Genomic DNA, 26,983 nt, shown 5'->3' with positions numbered 1-26,983 from the left:
CACGCACACTACCAGAAACCGCTATGAAGATTGAACATGACAGCATGGAAGTCGTTCCTTGGAATGACAACGATGCCCTTAAAAGAAAGAAGAAAAGCAATCCCCCGCCTTGGGGACAGTGTGGCCCCAGTGCCCTTCTCCAAGCCACAAATGGATTTCACACTAATTTGTCATCACAAGGTCCTGAGGAAGCCAAGACAACACTCAGATTATTTTTATACAAGTGTTATATTTATATCTGTTTATCATTACTGGCACCCACTGCACTTGTTTGTCTGCTGCTTGTTCTACTACTCTACTGTGTGAAACATAGTTCACTGGTGTTAAGACATCTCATGCATTAGCTAATAGGTGATTAAAAGTTCCAAAATGAGTGATAAAGGTGTGGCACTTGATTTACACTAGCACACTGACCATCAGTATGACCACTTAAGTCAGTTTAACTACTTAAGTGCTAAGTTCTGGCTTTGGGGCGAACCGAGGACCGTCTGATTCCCAGATGGCCTCTGTACCTATTCAGCTATGACCACCCCATATTTGTCGTACTTCATCGTACGACAGATCGCAAAAATAGCCGATCTTCAACCTCACACCACCTCATGATGTGGTGTGTTGTGAGCTTGTAGATCTGCTGTTTTTGTGATTAAAAAAATAATATTATTGGCATACATTGGGTTAGAAAGGGAAAGACAGATGACAGCAGAGAGAAGCCAACTACAGCTCACTAGTCCCACTGCAATTTGGGTATAATTAATGGATTACAATCATTAAACTGAATAAAATCAACTTAAACCATTTTGCCATTAACAGACATCAACACTCTTTTACAAAGTGAACTATTGTGTAATTCCTAGAAGCAAACCAACTGGGAGGACTTTGTCTTGCTCCGAATTCAGCTTCTTCTGGAATCCACTCATGTAAGCCAGCCCTGGCCTCGCGTGGCCTCTGACCTCACTTCCTGTCTCAATACACCCACTTCCTGTTTGTAGGTCTGGCCGAGTGTCTGGGCCATTTAATATCATCTTAGCTATTCTCAGCTGTTGCGGTCTTGTGCGTGCGTGTGCGTGTGTGTGTGCGTGTGTGTGTGCACGTGCCTCAATTTCCCATGCCATAGTATACAAGGTCCTTCTGCTGCTCCTATAGACCATGGTTCTCACACATTTTCATGTCAAGGACTCCCAAAATACATTTCCGCGGACACCCATTTAAAAATATGTTTTGTAATGTTAACAGTTTTCAAGAGGTTTCAAATGGACCCTTACAGGACTGTAACTCTGAGAGGAAGGACAGCCCAGCATGTACTATACATACATATCTCTGTGTGTGTGTGTGTGTGTGTGTGTGTGTGTGTGTGTGTGTGTGTGTGTGTGTGTGTGTGTGTGTGTGTGTGTACTGTAAGTGTTTGTGTGTGAGGCTGGAGGTCTATACAGTGATGAGAGTAGACATGAGTGGCCTGGGGTAATCACATCTTTATCCTTACTGATGGGAGAGCGCTGCATACTGCAGATACTCCTCCTACAAGCACACACACACACACACACACACACACACACACACACACACACACACACACACACACACACACACACACACACACACACACACACACACACACACACACACACACACACACACACACACACACACACACACACACACACACACACAAAACATATGTCAAAAACATTCTTCATGCTCATACACAGTCATAACCACATACAGTATATATCGTTGACCGGGGTCCCCCCCGGCTCTATACTACTAAGTCCACTCTTCTGAACACTTTTCACATCTATTTTCAGGGATAAAATGCTACTCCTCAGTCTCTTTTCCCGTATCCCCCCCTTATTATAAACATTTGAGCATGTCAAATACACATACAGTGTATAATGGTTTGATCCTTACAGTCATTAGCGCGGTTTGCAGTGCATGGGTGCGTTATAATGGGAGACTGCATCTCATCTCAAGCATTAAATTCCTCGGCATATTTCACGTTTAGTTTTCACATTTGTCATGTTCTGTGGAAGGAAATGAATAAAAAAAGATTGGATTTGATCCTCGCATCTCCGTCACACTGTTATAGGTGGGAGTAGCTAACGTGTGCGCGTCTACTACCCAGACTACAAAAGCCCGGACTATTTACAACATGTGAGACCACATCTGATTCTCCTGTTGCATGCTACATGCGTGAGAGGCCAACACCGGACAATGTGCCAATATGATTACCCAGACATTTTCAAGAGTTCATATGAGAATAGGGCTACAGCCAATGGTGTGTTCTACCGTGTTACGCTATAACTGTAGCATGACGTGCAGAATGTTTTGAAAGAAAAGTGTAGCCCTCTACTAACCATCAGTGGTGTAATGTAACTAATGACATTTACTCAAGTGCTGTAATTAAGTACAATTTTGAGGTATTTTTTACTTTACTGGAACCTTTATGTAACCTCAAGACAAATTAGCAGTACTTTTACTTCTACTCCACTACATCTCAGAGGCAAATATTCAACTTTTTACTCCAGTACAATGGACCCTTCGCTAAACCCCACCCCAAAAGCGATTGTCCAATGCCAGCTTAGCAACCGTTGTTAGCCTGGCATAGGTCTGGCAAACATTCGTCACCTGCCATAGCTGTCAATGTTATTTCGCCTGCACACACACAATCATTTGTAACATAATAGCAAGAATAGGAATACCACGATAACGCAATGGTGACTATGAACCACTTACCCAAACCCGTTGGAGGATGCTTTTCCCAAGCTGAAATCTGCACTTAAACTGCAAGGCTGAATGGCTGTGTTGTTGAACACATACACAGTTTAACGTCAGGAAAGTTACACGACTCACTCGCCCAGGTGGTGTCAATAATAGGCTACTAATCACCGTAATCGTAACAAAATTCAGAATCACAGCGCTGCCTGTTTCGGATTCCGCACGTTAAAGTATATTAATTCATTTGTTCGTCTATTTATTAACTGCTACTACAGTCTTACCCTGCGGTACATGAAAACTCCTGTTACAGTCATGGATCAACTTTAACCTGGTGTTTGCACTTTCTCCATTTACGGTCCGTACATCTATATAAACGTTCATATTTCAAATATCAAGTGCTTACCCCATGGCCACGGATGTTAAAATTATGCACGGGACTCTCAAAAGTACCAGTATATTCTGTATTGTTCAATAAAAAGCATTTTAATCCGATCAGTGGCCATTTTCTCATAATGTATCAGAGTGCAATACACCTACAAACCGATAGGGTCGCTCAGTTGAAAGCGCATGGAGAAAATGGCCACCGATCAGATTAAAATGCTTTTTATTGAACAATACGGATGATACGGGTACTTCTGAGAGCCCGTACATAAATGTAACATCCGTGGCCATAGGATAAGCACTTTATATTTGAAATATGAACGTTTATGTAGATGTACGGGCCATAAATGGAGAAAGTGCAAACACCAGGTTGAAGTTCATCCATGACGGTCGTGACAGTCGACCGTCGTGTATCCATGGCTATTACTACCTCTAACATTTCCCATGTTTTTAGTTTATTGAAATAATGTCATGCACATTTTTCCAGTGCATAGCCTACTGCAGGCCTTGTTGACTAGATTTAGAAGAGATTTTGAAGTTCTTGCTCCTGAAACGATTATTTTTAAGGGGAAAAGCCATAATTTAACATGTAAGTCAATGGGTGAGAAGCAAAGTTTGCCAGGCGCTGCCAGGCCTGGGTGTGACTAACTTCGCACCACCAGTCACAGAGTGGAGTGGGTTGGGCTTAGCGAAGGGTCCATTATTTGAAAACTTAAGTTACTAGTTACTTTGTAGACATTTTGATACCAATAATTAGTGTGGTTGCCCTAACAGGTTTCAATTCCAGTCTCCTGCTGGAATTGCCCTAACAGGGCAACCAGACTATAGTAATCCTTACACTTTATTATTATTGTAGATAAACTTTATTTTGGACCGCATCTCCTCCCACAGTTTATTTTTCCCAATTTAGTGCCATATGCCAAAATGACCGGCCTCACCGGGAATCGTGTGCTTGTATTTTGCTAAGAGATTAGTTACATAGTTTCATTGATATTGATTTATTAGTGCATTAAATTGCCCCATCCACTTTAATGGAAAAATGAAAAAACTCCCATTCAAGTATTTTTTTCTCAAAACCCGTAAGCGCTAGAGTTACAAGACTTTAAGGGGAGGTTCATAATATTGTCCGAAATTATTGAAAAAATAATTACACCAGTCGGCCTCATGGTGGCGCTATAACAGCCCCCTTTACGTTTTGGCCTATAACTCTTGAACCGTAGGTCGTAGAATAAAAATGTTTCCCTAGATTCCTTGGGTCATGACGCAACTCCCCATATAGCCACGCCCATTTGCGTCAGGATAGATTTTCCATTTTTAATTTTCTTCAAAACACACTTTTAGCTCCTCCTCCCACATATTTTCTCCAAATTTCACAAAAATCGGTACACATGATCTCTGATTTTGATAGTCCATACCGTTCGTCCGTAAATGGCTTCCAAAGCTAACGGAAGGGGCCCGTTTTACAAAAAAGGCCACAAATCACGAACGAAACGTCCAGTCAATCCCAAATTTGAATCACATGTCAAGGGTGGTTTACTCAACAAATCCCCAAAAGCATTTCCACTTTGATCCATAGGGGGCGCCACAAATGCTCAAAATGTAACCGTTTGATGCAAAAACCTTATGTTGGGGGGATCAATCCTCTCAAAATGAAACGCAAGTGATCTCAGGAGTTATGTGACAATGTAATTGGCGCAGCCTCCGACGGTATTCCTCCCAGCGTATTCCTCGAGTCCCGGTGGCAGCGACCCGCGACTCGCGTCGGTGCAACCACACTCTGCAATTGCCCTGAATTGCGACGCGTCTAGTTGTATACTTTTGCTCACGTACATTTTGAATTCCGGACTTTTACTTGTAACAGTAGTGTTTCTACATTGCATTATTGATACTTTTACTTTAGTAAAACATGTGAGTACTTTTACCACCACTGCTAACCATTTAATCCATTTTGATCACGCGCATGTCGCGCAGGGAATGATTATCGTATCGCATGCCCTCCGAAAAAACCTAGAACACACCACTGGCTACAGCCGCTACACACACACACACACAAACATCACTCACAGATATATCACACACAAGGACTCCGAGCACAGGCAGACAGCACTCCCCATGGAAAGATGCACACTCATGCTGCGCGTAGGCCAAGGCTCCGGACAGCCATTGTCCTTCAGCGGCATCAGTACACAACAATGGGGAGGGGTCACACGAGGTCTCCTGCTGGAATGCTAAACAACAGGGATCCCAGAGACAGAGGGAGAGAGGGTGTGAGAGAGACACACAGCGTGAGTGCATGTGGACCAGAGATCGATAGTCTGAAGCCGGATTTTTTTTTTTTAAGGCATTAGAACGGTGGTTCTCAAACTGTGGGTCGGGAGCCCCCGAAATGAATGATATTGGGCGGGGGGGGGGGGGGGGGGTCCCCAGATGATTTGCTTAATGTGCAACATTAAGCAAATCAAGCGTAAGTGTATACAGGGTATCTGCACATTTCTAAAGTTACCATTGTGAAAACAAAATGTAATGCCTCAACTCCCACAATTCCTAGTTGTTAGGGTGGGGGCCCCAGGCCCAGCGCTAGCCGGCAATGAGTAAGTATGGGGGGCGCACGCACAAAGCGCATGCGTGATTTTTGAAAATGTATTTACTTTTACCGACAGCAGCTTAAGTCCTTGTGATGTCTGTCTGTCTATCAGTCCCTACACACAACACCACTGACCATTTTCTTAACACGCTGAGGAAGGCTTAACGACGCCGAAACGCTATTAATTAAAAAGTACCAGAAGGTTAGTTTTTTTAACTGGCAGTCTTGACAGACTTGACCCCCTCCCCCCCTCACGGCCTGAAACGTTTGAGAACCTCTGCATTAGAATAGATAGATAGATAGATAGATAGATAGATAGATAGATAGATAGATAGATAGATAGATAGATAGATAGATAGATAGATAGATAGATAGATAGATAGATAGATAGATAGATAGAACAAGAGTGAGATGGGGAGAGGAAGAGACCGAGAGAGAGTGCGATAGGAAGCGACACCAACCCACGGCAACAAAGCGACGTGGAACACTTAGTGCAAAAATACGATCAACTGGGGACGCGTGAATTCCAATGATGTCCAATCACTCCGCAAGAATCCGACACCGGGCTGAACGGAAAGAAAAAAAACTTAGCTACATGACGTACTGTAACGGTATGAGAAATCCACATGTAGAGGTAGTATGTAAATGATTTCACCACTGGGCATTGCGATTTATGGCTCCCTCCTGTCTCTGCAGTGCACTGTAAAAATTTAAATAAAGAACTACAGTATACAGTTCAGCCTCTCGGTTTTACTGCAAGATTCCCCACTTGCGTCTCAGGGAGAGATGGCACTTAGCATTCCGCACAGGGCATCACACGCTTTCTTGTGAGATGTAACATCATCTTGTAGCATAATAGCCTAGCGCTGTCATCTGTCAAAGCCAGCGCACATGGGCAATTTTTTTTTTTGTGTTTGTGTGTGTGTGTGTGTGTGTGTGTGTGTGTGTGTGTGGGGGGGGGTGATAGGGGGGGCCAAACACACACAATACAGAAAGGTTTAGTTCGTGCTGCGTGTTAATCATTCATTAGTGCTGAGTGACCCTTATTATAAGACCATCTTTGTTGTCATTATTCATTGCTATAAAATGCCAGCCTGTTAATTCAGACCGGGGACTGCAACAAAAGGTGGAGGGACAAAGCGCCTGTGCCCTCTCTCACCGACACACACACACACACACACCACACACACCACACACACCACACACACCACACACACCACACACTCTCTCTCTCTCTCTCTCTCTCTCTCTCTCAACCTCACACCCCACCTTTCATATGCTAATAGGGTGAACTGTTTTTTGGGGTTTACTGGCCTGGTAGGAGATGATTTAGAGCGACAGTGGTGCTCCGGGCCTTTATGCAGGCAGGTCCGGCTGCAGGGAGGGGCTCATATAAACCCCACACCCCCTCCCCTCCATCATTAATCAATTAGCGTCTCCTAGCCACCTGTCGTACACAACGCCACCCAGAGACATTCCTGCCCCGAGGCTGTTGCTAGACAATCATTGTCGCCGGCAGGGCCACAGTGACGGCCATTACCACCACGCATTAACACCCACTGACGTCTCCAAGAAAACCTGATGGATTACATAATCTCACCCAAACGCTCTGTGAGATGTCAAGGGCTCCGCTCCAAACAGAGACGACCAGAAGCTGTTTCAGCAGACGTGCGCCGCCTCCACTGAACGGCATCGAGGGTTGAGGGAGATGCATTTATTTTGGGTTTTTTTTAAACACATGCATTCGCCTTCCACAGACCGGAGTGGGAGAGGAATTGATGGCGACATTGGAAAGGGGGGGGATCAATAACCTGATGGCTATTCAGAAGTGCTGAATGCACACACCCAACGCTGCAGCCGTCACCTCCCCATTGTTTTTAGACACAACCGCCTCCGGCAGAGCTGAGTATTGATGGCTGTTTTGTATTGATGACGCTTCTTCGGAGCAGCCGAATTCGTCTGAGATGGAGGAAAGCGGGCTAAAACTGTCACAGTCACTGTGACTTACTTGCAGAATAAGTCAGGCCGTCCAGACGAACTGCTTTTGTTTGGGCTATAGATGAACTTGCAGTGCTGACTTGCAGTAAGTCAGACTGTAACTAGACTCACACGCACACGCACACACACACACAAACACAGCACTCAAAGGCAATATGCCATGCATTCCACTGCCTCAGATCAAGATCTGAGATTTAGACTAGCTAGTAAAACCAGAGAGAGAGAGAGAGAGAGAGAGAGAGAGAGAGAGAGAGAGAGAGAGAGAGAGAGAGAGAGAGAGAGAGAGAGAGAGAGAGAGATGAAGTCTCTTCTTCAATTTTTCATGATCTGTGACATTCAAAAACTTCACCACTTTTTGTATCCTCAAACTGCTGAGGCCACCCAAGATGGTACACTGCAAAATCCTGTTAACTGAACTCTGAGAGATTTGAGAAGGAGATGTTCATGTACACAGTCAAATCGTCAATGTTCATTTATCCATTTGTAACTCCCGACAGTGTACAATGCTTTACTGTGTAAAGAGTTAAATTAAATGTGGATTTTACACGCCTGGAGTTTTGTAAAAGCTGCTGCTCATGCTAAAAAGGCCCTCACCCACCATGACAAAATCTCCTCTTCAGAGCCTTGCCTCCCTGACAATGTCAGCCACTCATGACCCAGCGAAACTCCCTGAAATTCAGCACCCTTCACCCCCACAACCCCCTTTTCTATTCTTTGGAACTAATTCTTAAGCAGCTCAAAAAAGACAAGTGGCACTAAAATCGGAGCCTAATCCACCGATCAATGTGAAGACATGACAAAAGTAGATTTGTCAAGCCTTGTTTTGTCAGCATTCTGTTATCATAATAAAAGGAGCAACAGTAGTATGTAGCTTAGATATACGGAATGGCTCAATCAGCCTCATGAGGGACCAACACTCGAGTTCGGGGGGGGTGCAAAGCTGCCTTTCCATGGACCCAAGCTAAACAAACCAAGCACAGTGCGAGTGGCATTATCCTGTTGCCGGTATTATTGTTGTAGTGCACCCCCCACACACTCCTTGGATCTGGCACTCGGAATCCACTTCCAGAGGAGAGAGGGATGTTTGGCTGTCTGAGTGCAGACTGCAGAAAATCTGGGCCACTGTGCTGTGTGTGTGTGTGTGTGTGTGTGTGTGTGTGTGTGTGTGTGTGTGTGTGTGTGTGTGTGTGTGTGTGTGTGTGTGTGTGTGTGTGTGTGTGTGTGTGTGTGTGTGTGTGTGTGTGTGTGTGTGTGTGTGTGTGTGTGTGTGTGTGTGTGTGTGTGTGTGTGTGTGTGTGTGTGTGTGTGTGTGTGTGTGTGTCTGCCTGCTGTGTGTGTGGCACTGGGTCGGGCACTGGGGGACAAGAGGTTTTTTATCAGACCAGCTCAGGCATGGAGCCAGCCCCACAGACATTATCAGGTGGATTTTCAAAAGAACAAAAGCCGCCATGCAATTCTTCACACTGCTAGCCACCATGCGACTCTAGCATTTCTCTTTGTGTGCATGTCCGTCCTATGCATTGCATCCAAATTCACCAAAGACGATTTCCCTGATAATCTCACACTCCCCCTCCCCTCCCCTCCCACTGACTTATCTCCTCAGTAAGATCAAGAACACACACACACACACACACACACACACACACACACACACACACACACACACACACACACACAAAGAATAAGCTGCGATACTAGAAAGTGAAGGTCGAAAGCAAATGCTGATGGAGGAGAGGGGGGAGAGCATAATCTGGCCCGACACTCCGTATCTAATCACATTCACAACCCCAAAGTTACTGCAGCATGTACAAGGCCAAATAACAGATATTTCTGAAAAGATAAATCGAGACGAGGGTAAAAAAAAAGTCTAACACTGGATTGCAAACAAGGCCAGTCCATATTTAGGTTTGGCTGGTATCTCCAAGTAGAAAACGGGTGTTGGAGAGTGCAGATTGAACGCTATCCACAGGGTACAGAGCCAGAGAGGAGGCAGGGGGAGGGAGAGGGGTGAGAGGGCAAAGGTTTGACCCGTCAGGGTCAATAGGTGATTAGTTACATTTATCATACCTACGCTAGCTGCTAAACGAGAAGCCAGGCACCGTGTATTTTCCCTCTGAAGAACTCAGCCAGCAGTTGGACGTCAAAGGCCGATGCTAAATGAAGGCTGGGACCGCTACTGGCAACCAGATGCCCCTGTGTTTATGACACGGACAAATACTGGAATCCCTGCGTGGAAAAACATGCCATGCTGGCATGGCGGAGCGGCAGTGAAACATTGCGTCAGTTTGACGATTTAATGATCGTGGCCTGGATCGGATCAGAAGTTTAAATACCTGCCAATGCCAATAGAAGAGCTTGTATTTCATGCTTCACAAGAGAGGTTTAAAATTAAGTTTCATTCGATAGGAAAACAATGGCTGGGGAATGGAAGGGCTGCGGTTGTGGTTGGGGGTGGATGTGTGTGCGTGTGTGTGTTGGGGGGGACTTGAGCCGTGCTGCTTGATTAAAGTCATGGGAGTCGTCTGAACATGGATGAGCCACAGATCGGCACAACCAGCCTAAGGTTACACACGTGTAGGATTTTAGTTTCCACAATAAATAATTGTTGAAATTGTAAATATTGATAATATTCAATTCAGCTTCATTTCTTGCAGAACAACAGTTGTAGCTGGAATGACCGAATATGTTGATAGTGACCAAAAGAGAGAAAAGAAAAGAAAAAATCATAAAAAATTGTAGAATGGTCATTAGTCACACAATGCACGAACATGGTGCAGCTCCAGCCAAGACAAACCAAGACATTCTACGAGGAAGGCAGAGACAAAGAATCAACAGAGGGAGAAGAACTTTTGGCGTGATCTTATCAGAGAACACCCCGCCCACAGGCCCCCCCCCCCCCCAGTCCGTCCCACAGTGTCTCTCTGTCCCACATAGCCACTCCAGTCTCACATAGCTGTGGTGCCGCTGCACAAGTGGACCAGCGTTGGGAGTGGGTACTCCGGGACGGGGTCCAAACCGTGGATGAACGCGCGCCGTTGTGCAGCATTGGGGGACGATGCAACCACAAGGTTGCGATTACAAAAGAACAAGCTCACACAGGACACATCCATCAAAGCGACGATGGCTTTAATCTGACAATTAAAACAGCCTTCGTCGTCCTCGCCAATGCTTTCGTAACTAGCGCGTGGGCGGGCAGGCAGAAATCCTGTCAGCGATAACGGCTGCGAGCGGACAACACACGCAACTCAGAGCGAAGGCATTCCTTTTTGGCATTCCACTCTTTCTGGCTATCCAGCCTTGTCCAACATGCTGAGAGAAGATAAACAGTTTTCAGAGGCAATTAGAAGCCTTCCATTTCCATTAGCCCCCCATCCATTTTAGCAGAAACATTACAAAATACAAACCTAGGGCTCTTTCACCAAGGATGCTTCATCTCAGCTGTACGTTCCGTAGTTGATTGTTATTCTCCCGAGTAGCATTGACTTTCTGAGGCCAGCAGTGGGTATAACATGGAAGAATTTGGATGGATATTGGCTAAATACAAAGATACTAGATCTCAATATGTTAAAAAGAAGAAAACCTTAGATATTGGTATCCCACTTGCATGTACATACATGTACAGTTGGTCTTCAACCACTTTACCAGCACTGTCACAAATAACTTACAATGATTTGTACTGATGGGTGGGGCAGGGGTTATTTCTGATGGAATTAATTAGTATTGTACGATAATTACTTAAAATGGGACACTTGGTATTTGCAAGGTCTTGTACAAGGCAATCTTTGAGCAGATGTTCCTTATTATTTTTACATTTCTTTCAAAGGGGCAAAGAAAAAAAAAGCTCAATCTGTCAATATAGCAAACATATATACTTATGTTTGCTGCAGAGACTTAATGTACACTACAAAGTTCAAGCAGCAAATGTGCACATGATTCATTGGCTCCACCAGGCCGAAGGTGTGGCCGAGACTGTGCTTGTGTGTGTGCGTGCGTGTGCATGTGCGTGTGTTCGTCCGTCCGTGTGTGTACAGCTAATCTCCGGCACCGTTGGCCCGATCGGTATGAAACAGTGCACGCACACTCCCTGGACTCCCTGGAGTGTGCGTGCACAGTTTGGGCAGTCCTCTGCCCAAATGTTTTCACAATGGCCTATTATAGCGCCACCAGGAGGCAGATTTTTGCAAAACACATTTTTGGATATTACTCCAACGCATTTTATTCAAAAATCATGCAAATACACATTATCTCTATATTTATGTGATCAAGACGGATCTGTTGTATTTTTCATATTCCATCCTGATTGGCTAAGATTGGTATCCAAAGTTTGCAGGAGTGCTCCGCTTTGTACAAAATGTTTCAATTCATGAACGCAGCGTCCAATTGCCGTGAAACTTTGCACGCACATTCCCACTAGGCCAAGGAAAAAATAGCATTCCTAAATTTTTTAAATCGGACTCATGGTGGCGCTATAATAGGCCGATTCATGTTTAGCAGCTGCAAAGCTGCTCTATAAACAGACAGAGACATCGTCATCCGCGACACCTATTTCATCCGCGACACCTATTTGTCATTGGCTGTCCTGGCTGTCCTTCACTACTTTAAGCCATTGGGGACACTTCCCCGTTTAAGCCAATGGGGAGACGGCCCGTACTCAGCAGTACCACCCCTCCCCTCCCCTCCTGAGGAAATCAAGGCTCCTTAGTTTCTTCAACAACAGTATTCTGCAAGTGCAACGTAGCTTCAGACGGTGCGGACTACAGAGTTAGCTTAAATGCTAGCGTGCTTCCTCAGACCTACTTGGACTATTACGTTATTATTTGGCCATGTTCACCCTGACTTTAATCTTCGCTATTGTTGGGAAGACCCGTGTGTTGTCTAAGAAGGTTGCCAACACTTATACAAAAAATATAATTAGCATTTAGCGGCGCACATTCAATGTTGCCAGGTTTGGCGAGAAGTCAGGCTATAGAGTTAGCCTAAATGCTAGCGTGCTTCCTCAGACCTAGTTGGCCTATTAAGTTATTATTTGGCCATGTTCACCGTTACTTTAATCTTCGCTGTTGTTTGGAAGACCTGTGTGGTGTCTAAACATTTTGCCACCACTTATATAAAAAACATAATTAGCATTTAGAGTCACACAGGTGCCTGGTTTGGCGAGAAACAAGCAGGTCTATGATAACAATCACACACACACGCTGACAAGCCGCACACACACGGCACACACACACACACACACACACACGCACGCACGCACGCACACGCACACACGCACACACACACACACACACACACACACACACACACACACACACACAATACAGCATGCAGCTGCTAATAATATGACTGTCAAGTCATATTTATTCTTGTTTTACCTATAACTGGTCATTTCCACATGACAAGTTTTCTGCCATGTTGCGTTTTCTTTGAAAAACACAGTTTTTGCTACTACTCCAACTGATTTTGTCCAAACCTCACTCAAATTGGTACACATTATCTCTGTAGTAATGTGATTAACTCTTTGACTGCCAATGACAAGCTTTTGTGTTTTCAGTCCACTAGATGGCGCTGTTCGCTCGCCTATGGGTCACCGTTTGGCTCCCAGAGAAGGAGAGGAGCAGTGGGTCACGTGATCGCAAAACAAAGAGCCGTTCCCTTTCTTGTAATTCGATCTGGAAGAATACCTTTTCCTCTGTTTATGTTGCTTTTTGGCAAAAACAGCCAACATTCAACTGCCCACAACTATGGAACGGATGCTCTCACGGCTCGCTTTCCCCCCCCTCCGATTCTACGAGACTCGGATACGTCTTTTAAAGCGATCGGGGGATCGATCATACTGGAGATAAATATTCTATTTTATATTCTATTTTCAAAGGTTAGTAAAAACACTCGAAAATCACTGGCAGTGGCGTGGCAAAATTATGTTTTATTTCTGGCAGTCAAAGAGTTAAGATGTATTTGTCAGATTCTTCGGATTCTATTCCGATTAACTACGGTTGGCTTTCAAAGTTCGCTGGAGGGGCCAATTATGCACGACATGCTACAAGCACAGCTGGACCGATCGGCGGGAAACTTTGCACACACAATCCCAGTAAGCCAAGGAAGAATCTCTCCCCAATTCTTTTCAAATCGGCCAGTTATAGTGCCACCATAAGACCGATTTTTGCACAAAAAAAATGTGTTACTACTAGAGATTTTGTCCAAACCTCACGCGGTATACACTATCTCTGTAGTCATGTGATCTTCACGTTTTGGCCGATCATTCTTGAACCAACCAATCAATCAACATCTTTTTTTACCTGGATTTCTTGGATCATAACGCAACTTATAGGTCTTGTTTGTGCCAGATTACATAGTCTGCCATAGTGTTTACACACACTCACACAAATCGCTACACATTATCTCTGGGGTAATGTGATCAAGATGTATCAGTTAGATTTTTTAGATCCCATTCCAAGTGGCTATGACCAAAGTTTGCGTGCCCTGGGTAGGCAACCCGGCCTGGCGGAGACCTGTGCTCTGAGGAGTACACTTTTCCAGTTCAACTTATGTTGTGTTTAGCATAATATCAATAAAACTAATTAGAGTTCACATAGCCTTATTGATGTCTAATAACTCTTTTATAGGCTTTCCACAATTTAACAGGTGCCCCTTATTGATGCTGAAGTTTCCCCTACAAGATGGCCTAAATGTAGCCGCATTGATTCAGTCTTTGATTTCTTTTTTCTCCTCCACATTAGAAACACTGCTCTGAGGTGCAGCAAGATAGAACAGTGGACCTAACCCAGCCAAAGATGGAATGGCAAAGGGGTGGGGGTGGGAGTGGGTGGGGGGTGGGGGGGGGGTTGGGGGTCATTTTAGAAACAAGGAGTGCCTGATGTGTACGAATGGCGAGGTCCTGTGGAAATCACCCCGGAACATGGAGCAGGGCAGTCTCCTGGAACACAGTCAACACATTTCACACATGCAGGGCTGCAAAACAACACACTTGGGGTTTCCACCTTCATTTAGATGAAAATGGGACTCCTCGAGAGGAAATAAAGCCATTTTTAACTCTCCCCCTCTCTCTCACTCGCTCTCCCCGACTCGGCCTGCAGTAATGTGCACAAGTCAATGGACTGTGGGTCTATTCAACTGCAGGCAGCCCACAGCACGGCCATAAATAATGTAGGGCCAACTCACATGAAACCCTAATCACCATTGTGCTGTCACCCAACAGGGAAGATTGCTTGTTTAATTTACTGCGCCACATCTGTCTCAGTTCTGCCCAATTTAGCTTTGCAATTTCGATGAGTGAGTACTCCAGGTATTTATCAATGCTTTTCTCCCAATGCCATGAATCAATAAGAGTGTATGTGTCTTTGGTCTGTGTTTGTGTGCGCCTACGTTGAGGTGTGTGTGTGTGTGTGTGTGTGTGTGTGTGTGTGTGTGTGTGTGTGTGTGTGTGTGTGTGTGTGTGTGTGTGTGTGTGTGTGTGTGTAGGCAGGCGGGAAGAGGGGGGGGGCATGGTGCATATGTCTGCATGCCCTGAAGAATGCAACAAGAAAGCCTCAGCTTGTGAAACAACAAAAGGCTGGCTGAGACGGAGCCATCAGCGCTCAATAACCGGAGCTCATTATTGGCCATATACAATGTTCTTCATTACATTACAATGTCATTAGCATGGATACATTTGCATATTCCAGTCACCTCTTTGCCTGGGCTGTTGATCATAAATGGCAGCCATATGCTGCCTGGTGTGCAACGTTACAGAATTATTACTGCGACACACACAAAAAAGCAAGCAAAGAAAAATGGAAGTTATGTTGACATGAAATGAAGTACAAAACCATTCAAAGGAGCTGACGCCATTGGCAGTGTCTCCCTGTCTCCCTGACTGAGTATCATTTACATACGCTGCCGATGCCAGTTGCATAGCAAACACCTAGCGTGTTGGCTGTGTTCCACAGACGCTTTGCCCACAAAGTTATCATCATGTGTGCAGTCCCATTATGCACAGGCAGCGACAGCTTCCGTAAGCGGGAAGGAGACTTCAGACATGGATATTAATGTGGCGAAAAAGCTACATGCTGTATAACTGCAGCACATCGTTCTTCTCTGTGGTCGGGGGCAGGGGGGGGGGTCATAACTTGGCTTAATCTCTCCAACTGTGAAAGCTGAAACCCCGTCGTCCCAACAGGCTCTGCACTGTGGCATTTCTAACATAACGGTGATTTGGCACGATGGCTCTTCACCGGGCAGGGCTCTACCGTGGTGACAGCCCGTGGAGACGGAATAAGTAGCGGCGGCTCACTGGCTAAATGACGTTGGCTGGCACAAGCTAGCTGAGCGGTATGATAATAACCACGCCATGTGCCTGCCTGAGCCGCTCCGTGGCGAGCTAGCAGTCTGTGGCGGCAGCGGCGTCCACAGCCAGAGAGCTACAGTATCATCTTTGTTCAGGACCATTATCTCTCCACCATGGTGTTCACTTCATAGTGATAGCCGTGGCCCGGCAGCTGAGGCAGCAACAGCATCAGGGTAATACACCATGAGCTGCGGTGCACGCCCACACAGTGGGGGGACAATGGAGAGGATTTGTTCTGTCGGAGTCACTCTGCTTTAGGTACTTTGTGTTCATGGAGCCCTTTGCTCGGATCCGTCGCTGTCGAGGGGCACTGTGTCACCGTAAGCTTTCCTGGAGCATAATTTATGCATTCTGTAGTACAATGGTTTAACTTGCCGACAAGAACTGATGTTCAACGCATTGTTCGCTTGAAGATCAGTTCTTGTCGGCAAGATACGCCATCATTCAGAGAAGTATAATTAAGCTTTAAAGCTGCGAGGTGACGTACAATGTGGGCTGTTCCCAAGGTCAAATGAAAAAAAAGGCCCCATTAATTTACAGAGTAAAACTAAACAAGTAAAAAAGCTAAAGCGGATTTGCAATCCACCAATAGAAATATAACCTGCCTGTAATGTCACTCATGCGGAAGTGGTCATTGGCCTGCACTTGACACTGAACAGTATTGGCATTTTCTAGGGGCGTAAAAGGAGATTGCCTGGCCAGACATCTGTGCCGGTGACCAGAGACCATCTTGGCTGCTAGCTGTCTGCTTGATGGCAGGAGAAGGAGAGAGGATAGGGTTAACTTGCCTGGCTGTACGGTGGAAGCTCTAAAAAGGAATATTAACGGCATGTCCCTGGGTGCTGACCGAGAGAGCACTGGGAAGAGGAGGAGGGAGGAGAGAGAGAAATTGAAAGAGGGCGAGAAAGCGCATGAGAGAGAGAGTGAGAGAGAGAGAGAGAGAGAGAGAGAGAGAGAGAGAGAGCGCAAGTAGAGGCATAGAGCGAAAGGGGTGGATGTGTGAATCCGATTTCCAATGACAATGTGCTTAAGATCACTGTTTCAATGGAAGAACATATCATCTGTCAAAGTTAATGGCAGTGTCTCGGGGAAAATGAAGGAAAATAGAATGGAGGCCATTCATTAAGGAGGTTGAGGGGTAGGGGGGGGTGAAGAGGGGGGAGAGAGAGATGAAGCCGCCGGTCTGCTCCGCTGATAGTCGCCCCGGGAAAATAAATATATACACAGCCATTATTTATTTGTGCATTTCCGAGGTGGCAGTTCAGCCGCGATTAAGGGTTAGTTCTCATGCTTGGGAGATAATATTAGAGCAGCTGCCCTGGAGGGGAAATCTGTGGGCTGGGGTAGAGAGCAATCGCTGGGAATAAAGAGGTTTTACTTGTTGTACATACCGCCTTGCCTGCCTGCCTGCCTGGTAGGATGGCTGGCAGGCTGGCTAACAGGACTGGCCAGCCTGTCTCTCACTTACAGCACTGGATGTACTCAGTAGAGGCAATTGATACCATTGTTTTATGGAGAGGAGCAGAGGGGAGGGGGGGATTAACGTCCCACAATAGGGCTCTTTCACTGGAAATGTCAGCTGCCAAACTGGGGGACTGTCCGAGCAGGCTGAGGCGCTTTCATAAAAGCCAAGGTAAAAAAATGAGTGTGGAAAATAGTATGAAACCCGTAACAAGGGCAGCAATGAAACCCGCATGACAAGGGCAACATATTCACACGCCAAATGGTGACACACAATCTCAAGGAAATGGGTTGTGGGAAACTTCACCATTTTGCATAAATCTGAGGCTATGCATAAAATAAGTAAAAAACCAAACATATATATTTTATTATTATTTATTATTATTGTTGTCTTGCCTTCAAAATCATAATCCCATAAGTCTGTAAAGCAGCTGAAAACTCTACAGATAAATCTGGTAATAATTTCAAGGCCTAATGAAATCAATAATGGGGATAATAATGGGTTATATGGGTCTTTAGCTCAGCCTCATTAGCAAAAAAAAAGGAGACAAACCTGACCTGATTCTTCAGGCAAATTTACACCGAGAGGCACCTAAAATATCACAACTGATGCTTAATTCTGGGCCAGGTTTTATTATCAGATTATACAATGGAGAGATTCAAAGTTATTTTTCTCAACCTTGTCTTGGTGCCTTTGATAACCCCACTAGCCTTGGGCCTCTTTGAAATTCACAGACTAGGGGGGGTTGAGGTGAATTTAAACAGTTACTTGAAGCAAGGTGCCCTGCTACTTTAAGACTGGGATGAAGCAGAGCAACTCTCCCACTCTGACCTAATTGCTCTCTCCCGACATGAACACGAGGAGCTGTGCACTCTGACACGTAAAGATTATTTAATACCATCAAAGCTATAAAGAGAGGAATAAAAGGAGGCAATGTTGAAAGGAACGGGAAGAGTTAACCCTTGCGTGGTCAACAGGGGCCCAGGCTGCGTGTGCGCAGCTGGGTTGGAGTTGGAATACCCAGGAAGAGGGAATCGGTATGCGCGAGTAGGCCTGTCAAGCAGCCGTCAGCCGACGTGAGTAGAGCTCCCATATCCCAACATCACAGGAGCTCCACTTCCAGCCTTGAGCCTGCTCGGCTTCGGCTGTGTTCCCCTGGTACTGGCTCCCACCCTCCTTCTCTCCCACGTTTCCCACACTCGGCCCATTCCCTAAGGCAACGGCTACGTCATTGGGCACCGCAGCCAAACCACTGTAATATCCCAATTTATTTCTACTTATTCTAACGGAGTCTGGGGCCGTTTCATTTAGGTCAAGGCCGGTTTTATTAGTGTAAAACTACACTATTTAGTTCCACTAGACTCCATTTGTAGCTTCACTATAAAGTGACGGTTTCTCCATTTAGCTGAAGATGTTCTAGTAAAATTGCTGTGTAATAAACTATTCTGAAATAGTTCAGCAAATACATCAGCAAATAGAAGACCAACTCAACCACAGATCACAACAGAATCTGATTGCTTGCCTTCTTCTTTTTTTCCTATTACAGAGAATGAAACCCTTGCTCTACACTGTGGTTTTTACTTGAAGTACCGTTTACTACTCCAGACACAGATCTACACAGCAGGTCGAGGTCTGACAGGGTGTGGGTGGGGACTGGGTAGAGGTGTTTACCATTTAGCGAGTGCTGGGTGACATCTCTGGGGTGCCCTGCCATTGTGGGGAGCATGTCTCATCTGTCAGCGCCTGATGAGTTTATGCTGTGTGCAGTGTGCAGCCTCAGCCACCAGCTTTAGCCCCACACTCGGCCTTCTGAGTCAGGCCGGCGTGTCAACAACGGGGGGGAGCAGGCCATTGTGGCGGGTCTGTGTGTAGACCACTGTGGGCCTGCACTAACCAAACAGCTGACACGCTGAGGCTGCCTCTGGTGAAAGCAAGCTCCCTCGCCAAATTTAGCCCTGGGTCTATCGCTGCGATCTTGCGTGCAAACATTTCCTCCTCCCCTTGAATGAACTGAAACTCATTCGCTAGAACTGCCCTGACTCCTACTACTGATGGTTCATGTGCCATTTTTGGAAGATGCTATCTAGTAGCCTCGGTCTGTAAAATTTGCATGATTCAACAACTTACAGTAACACGCCATGAATCAAGAAAAAAGAAAGGACACAGCATGGCTATTAGGACTCAATACGAAAAGTAAAGTAGGTCATTGTTAAAATATATAAATGTCCATTATGTTTAACTAATAACTACCATCATTATATTACATAAGTGATTTCAAATAATTCACTAGGTGCATGAGCAAACCTGCCGACAATGGTAACTAATACTGTAACTGTACAACAGCAGACAAGAAATCAGTTGGCATGTGAAACTGTCTAATATCTTGCACAGAGCAGTCCCTCTACAGTCCTCCAAAAAAACCATCTCATTTCATCTGGCAAAACTATTTGTTCCACTGCTTGTGAGGAAAAACAGAAAACAAAACGTCAACCCAATGCGAAGAAAATAAAGAAAATAAATGACAGATCTAGGAGCTATTGAGTCACTATCATTTTTAAGAGCTGAGGAAAAAAAGAACATTTCCAGTGCCATTCACACTTGACTATCATCCTGTGAAGAGGAAGGAGACGGCTGGGATGTGTGTGTGTGTGTGTGTGTGTGTGTGTGTGTGTGTGTGTGTGTGTGTGTGTGTGTGTGTGTGTGTGTGTGTGTGTGTGTGTGTGTGTGTGTGTGTGTGTGTGTGTGTGTGTGTGTGTAGAGATGGGGCACTTCAGTGGTAGCATGACAAAAGTGGCAACGTGTGTGCGTCATTGCCGGATGACACACTTGAACTACAGCGTGCAAGGCCCCTCATCTCTCACACACAGAGGAAACCGACCTCCGTGTTGACACTCATCAATGACGACCTGACTGTCTCAAAGACAATACTTTCAGCCCAATCCCCAGGCAAAAATATATAAATCTCCTTTTTCTTTGCTTCCTCTCACAAAATATTAGAACCAAGATACTACAGTGTTATAGCATACAACTCCCATAATAGCTCAGAATCCAACAATCCAAATATTAGTCAAATATATATTAAAACAACATTGTAATATCAGGTTCTTCCATTTTAAAAAGGTAAGTTTGCAAGGTGATGAAAGCTATTCAAAATCCACAGGACATTTTGGTTTCTGCTCGGTGGGAATGTAGCCAGGGAACAGAGTGTGACTAGAGCTACCATGACACTGTGAGTACATTATTTCACCGTACTCCCTCCACACTATCTGCCTATTCTCAATATCAAGTGCTGACACCTTTTACTTCATCTTAAATAGTCACCAAATCTCAAATATCACAATATATGATTTGGTCAATATTTACTATTTAAGCCCTTGAGACAAAAATGACTGTAGCCATGAGGTTGCATTGCACAATCATACTAGTTGAACATAAACAGTAAAATCCACAAGGTTCATTTATCCACTACACTCACAGGATTTTACTGTATAGGACGAAGGTATCATGATATGGCTGTGACAACTGATTTACGGATACTTTGAGGCACACCTGAAAAGCGGTTCTTGACTTACACATAATCATGTATACACCAACGTACACCAATAAAAGGTCATTGGATCAAAAAGTATGCCACAGAGAGGTAGGTGGGGGGCGAGGTAGGTTTGGCTCACGCCAGCTATGGTCACAAGCAAATATGTAACTGTGAATCACACCAATACAAGAGGTGACAGGGTGGGAGAATCCTCAGACACACCAAAGTTCCCACTCAGCCACTAATCCCCTAATGCATCTTGCTCTGAATGTCACCGGGTTTTCAGGAGGAAAGGGCATCTTCTTACCCCTCCCCCTGCCCCCCAAACCCAGCCACACACTGTCACAAAAGCAAGAGTTTGCAGCACAGCTATTACTCTGTCTCAAGTTTGACAACTTGGCAGCATTGGTTTTCCTCAATCAGCAATTTAAATCACGTTACAGCCTACTCTTTCATGCCTACTGTAATTGCACGGAGGCTCATGTCAATGTTCCACTTTCTACCCTATATTTCATCCTTTGAGTTAGAGTATAATTTGATCTTTGATTTACTGTACATTTGCATCTTTGACTTTTATTGTATATTTGGTAACACTTTACTGAAAGGATGGACATTTATAATGCATTATTATACACTTAAAAGGCTTTATTACTCGCTTCATAAATTGATATAAATGTTTATAATTATGCATAACAACTTAGCCTATAACAAGGTTTATGAAGTATTATAAGTGCTGGTCATAGTTGCAAAGACTTTATAACTGACTATGCATGGTAGTTATAATGTTTTGTTATGATGACCAGCACTTATAACACTTCATAAACCTTGTTATAAGTTGTTATGCATAATTAAAACATTTATGATGAGTGTTATGAAGTCTTATAAGTGCATTATAATGCATTAAATGAGATTATTATAACAAATTTGAGAAAGTGTTACCATACCGGTATCTTTTTTAGAATAATCTTTTGACTTATTATACATTTATCTTGCAATGTTGAAGAAAGGTCCAAGTCCAAACATTGAATTGCCAGCAATTATACAGCTACTGGCTGTATTCTTTGTGCATTTGATAAATAAACGCTTCAATGGCCTGAAATGTCTTGAAATTGATTAAAAAGCACAATGCAAGTAGGCCTACTGGAGGACGGAATGACAAGTTGCCAGTAGTGTGTAGGCTACTAGCCTATTCATTCAGTTACAGCACAATGGCCAGATAATGGCTTCATGACAATTCCTAATGTGTAGTAGTATAGCCAGTCATTGCTAGGTCTGCCCTAAACTCAATACAAATATAACAGTTCCTAGTAGTAGCCTAGCTATTACAAAAACAACAGAAAAATCAGCGACCATAGCCTTGATGTAAAGCAAGGTAACAGTCAACATCGAATGCCGTGTTGTAAATTGATAATAAACTTGTTGCGGGGTAATAAACACGGAGGAGTGAGCAGCCTCATTTGTGGTTTTACGAGATAACATTTTACGACACAACATTGCAGGTTTGTCATGCTGCAGGGTATATGTGTGTGTGTGTGTGTGTGTGTGTGTGTGTGTGTGTGTGTGTGTGTGTGTGTGTGGGACTGTAGTAGTGCAGCGCACACTAGTGACATTTAATACGGTGAGATTAAGACACCTCAAATTGCCACGTTATCTTGACAGGGGGTTCATGTGAGGTGTTAACAAATTAGGGAGATTGCTGTCAGGTTTGCGTGTGAGTTGAGGTTTCGTGCTGCTGTCATTCCTCCTGCTGCTACACAGAGGAGCAGCAGAGAGGGTTTTCTTGGGTCATGAAGTTTCCACCTCAATATTTCGAGCACATCAAAGAATGCAGGGCTGTGGTTCATGATCCATTTACGGCGTTCTCTCTTCTGAGGGGAGGAAGTGGGCTTGCGAATGATTGATTGATTGCGCTACAATATTATTCACTAGAGCAAAGTTCAACGTTAAGCCTCCGACAAATACACTACATGCCAACTTTAATCGAATTTTGCCAGCGCACACAATATCGGAAAAGAGAGAGTGTTCCACATTCCATTGTCCTGACGTTTGGTTTGCAACAGCAGACTAGCTCTCTCTGTCTCTCTCTGTCTGAGCACGAATACCAAAACGCTCGCCCCAAAACACAGCCGCCCCGGGGCAAATCCAGCGGTATTCACCTGGTATTCCTAAACCTAACCTCAGTAAAACTATGCCTAAAACCTAACCTTATTCCTAAACGTAACCTCAGTGAAACGGTGCCAAAACCTAGTAACCTTGTTCCTAAACTTACCCTCAGGAAAACTATGCCTTACCCTTAACTTATTTCTAACCTTATCCTCAGTAAAAACAAGAACACAACTCTGGTCCGCGAAGAAAATGGGGGCGAGCGTGTTTTGGGGCGAGTCTTCCGGTTACCTTCTGGGGTATATGTATGTATGCACACACACTTTGTCAGATCTGCATGCCCTGCATGGCATGCATTCAACATGCAACATAATGGAAGAGCAGCGCGCCAGCAGGTTGCTTGGGTGACCTTGGTATTAAATCGACGCAACGAAACTGTCAGCCCCGAAATATTTCAAAAAAATACATTTTCTTTTCAGCCAACGACAGCGGGGAGGTACAGAGGCAGTGAAGCATTAGCTCTACAAGCTAGCTGGCTAGCAGACATGTACATTGAACACACTCCCCTGCCATAAGAATGGCTCCAATGTATCTTTTCCTTCCGAGCCGAAGCTCCAGTCGCCACCATGTATCAACTTGACACGAGTTTCCAAAGCGAGGCGTTCAGTCCCATCATGTCTCTCACAATGAATGGTAATCTGTCACATTCATGCACACCACCAACAATACTGCCATGCATGACGCATTTAAAAGCATTTAGCCCTTCTTTTCTTTTTTTTTTAACATTGCACCAGGTTCTATTTCTATTCTTTTTTCTCTCTCTCTAAGCCCTGGTTTTGCACACATGCTGTCAAATGTTGACAAGCTGTCAATGACAAGTGGATCATTATACCTGGGACCTGTTGACTCCTCCCCCCGCTCCCCTTGCTGCTGCTGCTGCTGGTGGAAGTTCAGTCAGTCGCGCAGCTGCATTTGTTTGCGGTGCCGTTTCTTTTCAAAGTTGTTAACCGACTATCGGATTTCGAGACAGCGGATGCCACTGAGTGTTGAGCGGAATTATTACCCCTCCGGCAAATCGTCGGCGAGACAGACGCGACGGAACGGCGTTCAGTGAGCAGAGAAGTTGGGCACAGCGCTCGCAATGGCAACCATTGCAGTCACGTTCTCTGGCTGTGAAATCCAACACCAGCCCTGAGCCCGCCCCTTTCCTTTTATGGCTGGCTGCTGGTCCTCAAGTGGATGTCCTGTTAACTCCAGATGTGCACACTGCTTCTCTGTGTCATCGACAAGATGTGATACAGAAAAGGAATAATTGAGACTTGAGAGTAGAGGGAAATCGGGCACAAACATAGCCCTTTATAGCTGAATAACTACCTTATGAGGTAGACAGTTAACCACTTAAATCCCATATGGTTGACCAGGAGTCCCCCAGGGCTCTATACTAGTGTATTTTCAGTTTTCTATTATTGTGGAGAAAGCTTTCGCTGAAAATAGCTGACCGACAAGCTCACAACGCATACTGGAGTTTAAGTGGTTAATAACTGAATAACTACTTGTGTTGTATCTCAGCATTGGAGAAACGGCTAAACATGGCCCCTTAGAAGCAAAACAGCATGCATGACAAGTAGAAAGCTTTACACCCAAGCTGGAGGGAGAATCATGTTGCTCTGTCTATTTTGGCATGATGTTCAACCTGACACCCTCCCTCCCCATCCTCCCTGAAAGGCTATAATTGACTTGAATTGGATAACATTGAGAGTCAGCTGAGTGTCATTTGTTTGTGTGTGTGTGTGTGTGTGTGTGTGTGTGTGTGTGTGTGTGTGTGTGTGTGTGTGTGTGTGTGTGTGTGCGCGTGCGAGGATGCGTGCAAATAAACAGCAATGTAGGTGCATTTTCCTACTTGAAAATCTGTTATTGTTGGCGAGCAACACATTCAGTCACGAACACTTAATTGTGCCAAGAACGTACTCATTTGCTGCTCTTATCTGCTTCAGTTGAAGGTGAGTCAACAGAAAACAGCTCTCTACCATAGAATGGCAAAGTTCTGTGAGAGGTGAGGGCTATGGAGCGGAGCCCCATCTCACCATGTGTTTGAACGCGGCAACAAAACAAGCTAGTGACATACTTTAACTCTCTGTAGCCCACCTCAATGCAGCTTCTCTTCCTTTCCTGTGAGCATTGACACAACTACAGAGAGTGAGAGAGAGCGAGAGAGAGAGACCCCTATCTTTGAGGCTTGCTTATACAAAGTTGCGAGTGGCACTGAGCTATGTCAACTGTCACACATCGCCACACAAGTGAGGAATGCTGTGTGTGTGTGTGTGCGTGTGCGTGTGCGTGTGCGCGTGCGTGCGTGCGTGCGTGTGTGTGTGTGTGTGTGTGTGTGTGTGTGTGTGTGTGTGTGTGGGGTGACATGGGACACAGAGGCATGCAAGTAACTCAGGAGTGCAAGGAGTCTTCAAATGCTAGAAGTGTGTTGGGGTGGAAGTGGCTGCTGTCATAACAGAATGCTTGGAGAGTGTGAGCTGTCTTATTTCACAGCCGTCTGACAGGTGGAGTTGGGGCCCCATCATGCGTGTGTACAGGGTGTGTGCGTGTGCGTGCGTGTGCGTGTGCATGTGCATGTGCATGTGCATGTGCATGTGCATGTGCATGTGCATGTGCATGTGCATGTGCATGTGCATGTGCATGTGCATGTGCATGTGCATGTGCATGTAGACCGGACAGGCCAGGCTTCATTCAATCGGCTGCCATGTGGGGATTTGTATTGGCAGAGGCTAACATTGTGTTTCCACTACATATCTCAGGGCTGACTATAGCTGAGCCCCAGGGGTCCCTACAACCCAGCTGCATCCTCCACTTGTAGCCAGGTTTACACTCGGAAGTCATAGGGCTTGAATCTTAATGGGCCTCAATTCTGGCACAGCTCCCTTCTATTCTCGAATCCATACGTATGCTGGGTATATATTTACATGCGTGCTCATGATGTCACGCAGTATAAGTTGTGAGTTAATTTTACTCTGAGAGCGTATAAATGTAACCAAATGGACCCTTACATTTGTACATTACAAATTAACACTGAGGACTTTACTGTGTACACCTGTCATGTAAACGTGATAATATTAATCAGTATTTTAAACACTTAAACCCAAGCATTCCTGTTCTGGGGTGAATTTTCTGCAAAAAATAGCAGATCTACAAAGCTAATAACGTGTCACACTGAAATGCGTTGTGAGCTTGTAGATTGGCTATTTTCAACTTCTATACTGGACCAAGTGTAGAACCCTTGGGGTTCAACAATGTGCATAGCCAGGTTAACTCAGAAAGATTGCTACACATTCTTTACATTTATTTGGTCATCTCCTTTCCTTGCAGCTTTCCAAATGTCAACATCAAAAACAAAATCACTGTATAAGTTAAACTGGGTGTAGAAGTTTGTTCACACAAATGACCACAAGACGGATGGAAAAGTTAGCATTTTTGGATTGGCTACAGAACAATTTCCAAGAAATAGGGTCCTAACTAATGCCTGCCGCAAGACGGCGCAAATGGGCAGCGCAATTATCATTGCTATCTTCTGAAGATGTTTACGCCTGGCAACCACGTTGTCTAAATAGTAGAGAATGATCTTGCGCCTATGTCGCCCCATGGGCATGAAGGTCTTAAAATGGGGTGTGGTCTGGAGCAAACAGGGTGCACTGCTATCTTACACGCAGATGTTGCACCTTGCATTTAGACCAGTCTTTTCTGATCTTATCCTGTGGTGTATTGACAGCGCAGGTATTTCCTTAGTATTTAGACAGTGCAACACTCAACGCATTAACAGGTCAACATCTTCGCCGCTCTTGGAGCATGCAGCCATCAATC

At 44.9% G+C, this 26,983-nt stretch overlaps 1 protein-coding gene across 2 annotated transcripts in view; it reads right to left on the bottom strand.

The window, feature by feature from the left end:
• Positions 1–24,268, bottom strand: part of raraa (retinoic acid receptor, alpha a) — a 205,194-nt gene extending 180,926 nt beyond the window's left edge. For both annotated transcript variants that reach the window (XM_080455506.1, XM_080455509.1), the window contains exon 1: positions 24,009–24,268. The gene's annotated coding sequence lies outside the window, so the exon portion shown is untranslated. The remainder of the gene's footprint in view (positions 1–24,008) is intronic.
• Between the last annotated feature and the right edge of the window lie 2,715 nt (positions 24,269–26,983).

Source organism: Gymnoscopelus braueri (genome assembly GCF_963280865.1).
Source record: "Gymnoscopelus braueri genome assembly, chromosome: 17".
Taxonomy (NCBI): Eukaryota; Metazoa; Chordata; class Actinopteri; order Myctophiformes; family Myctophidae; genus Gymnoscopelus; species Gymnoscopelus braueri.
This window is presented reverse-complemented; position numbering and strand designations above follow the sequence as displayed.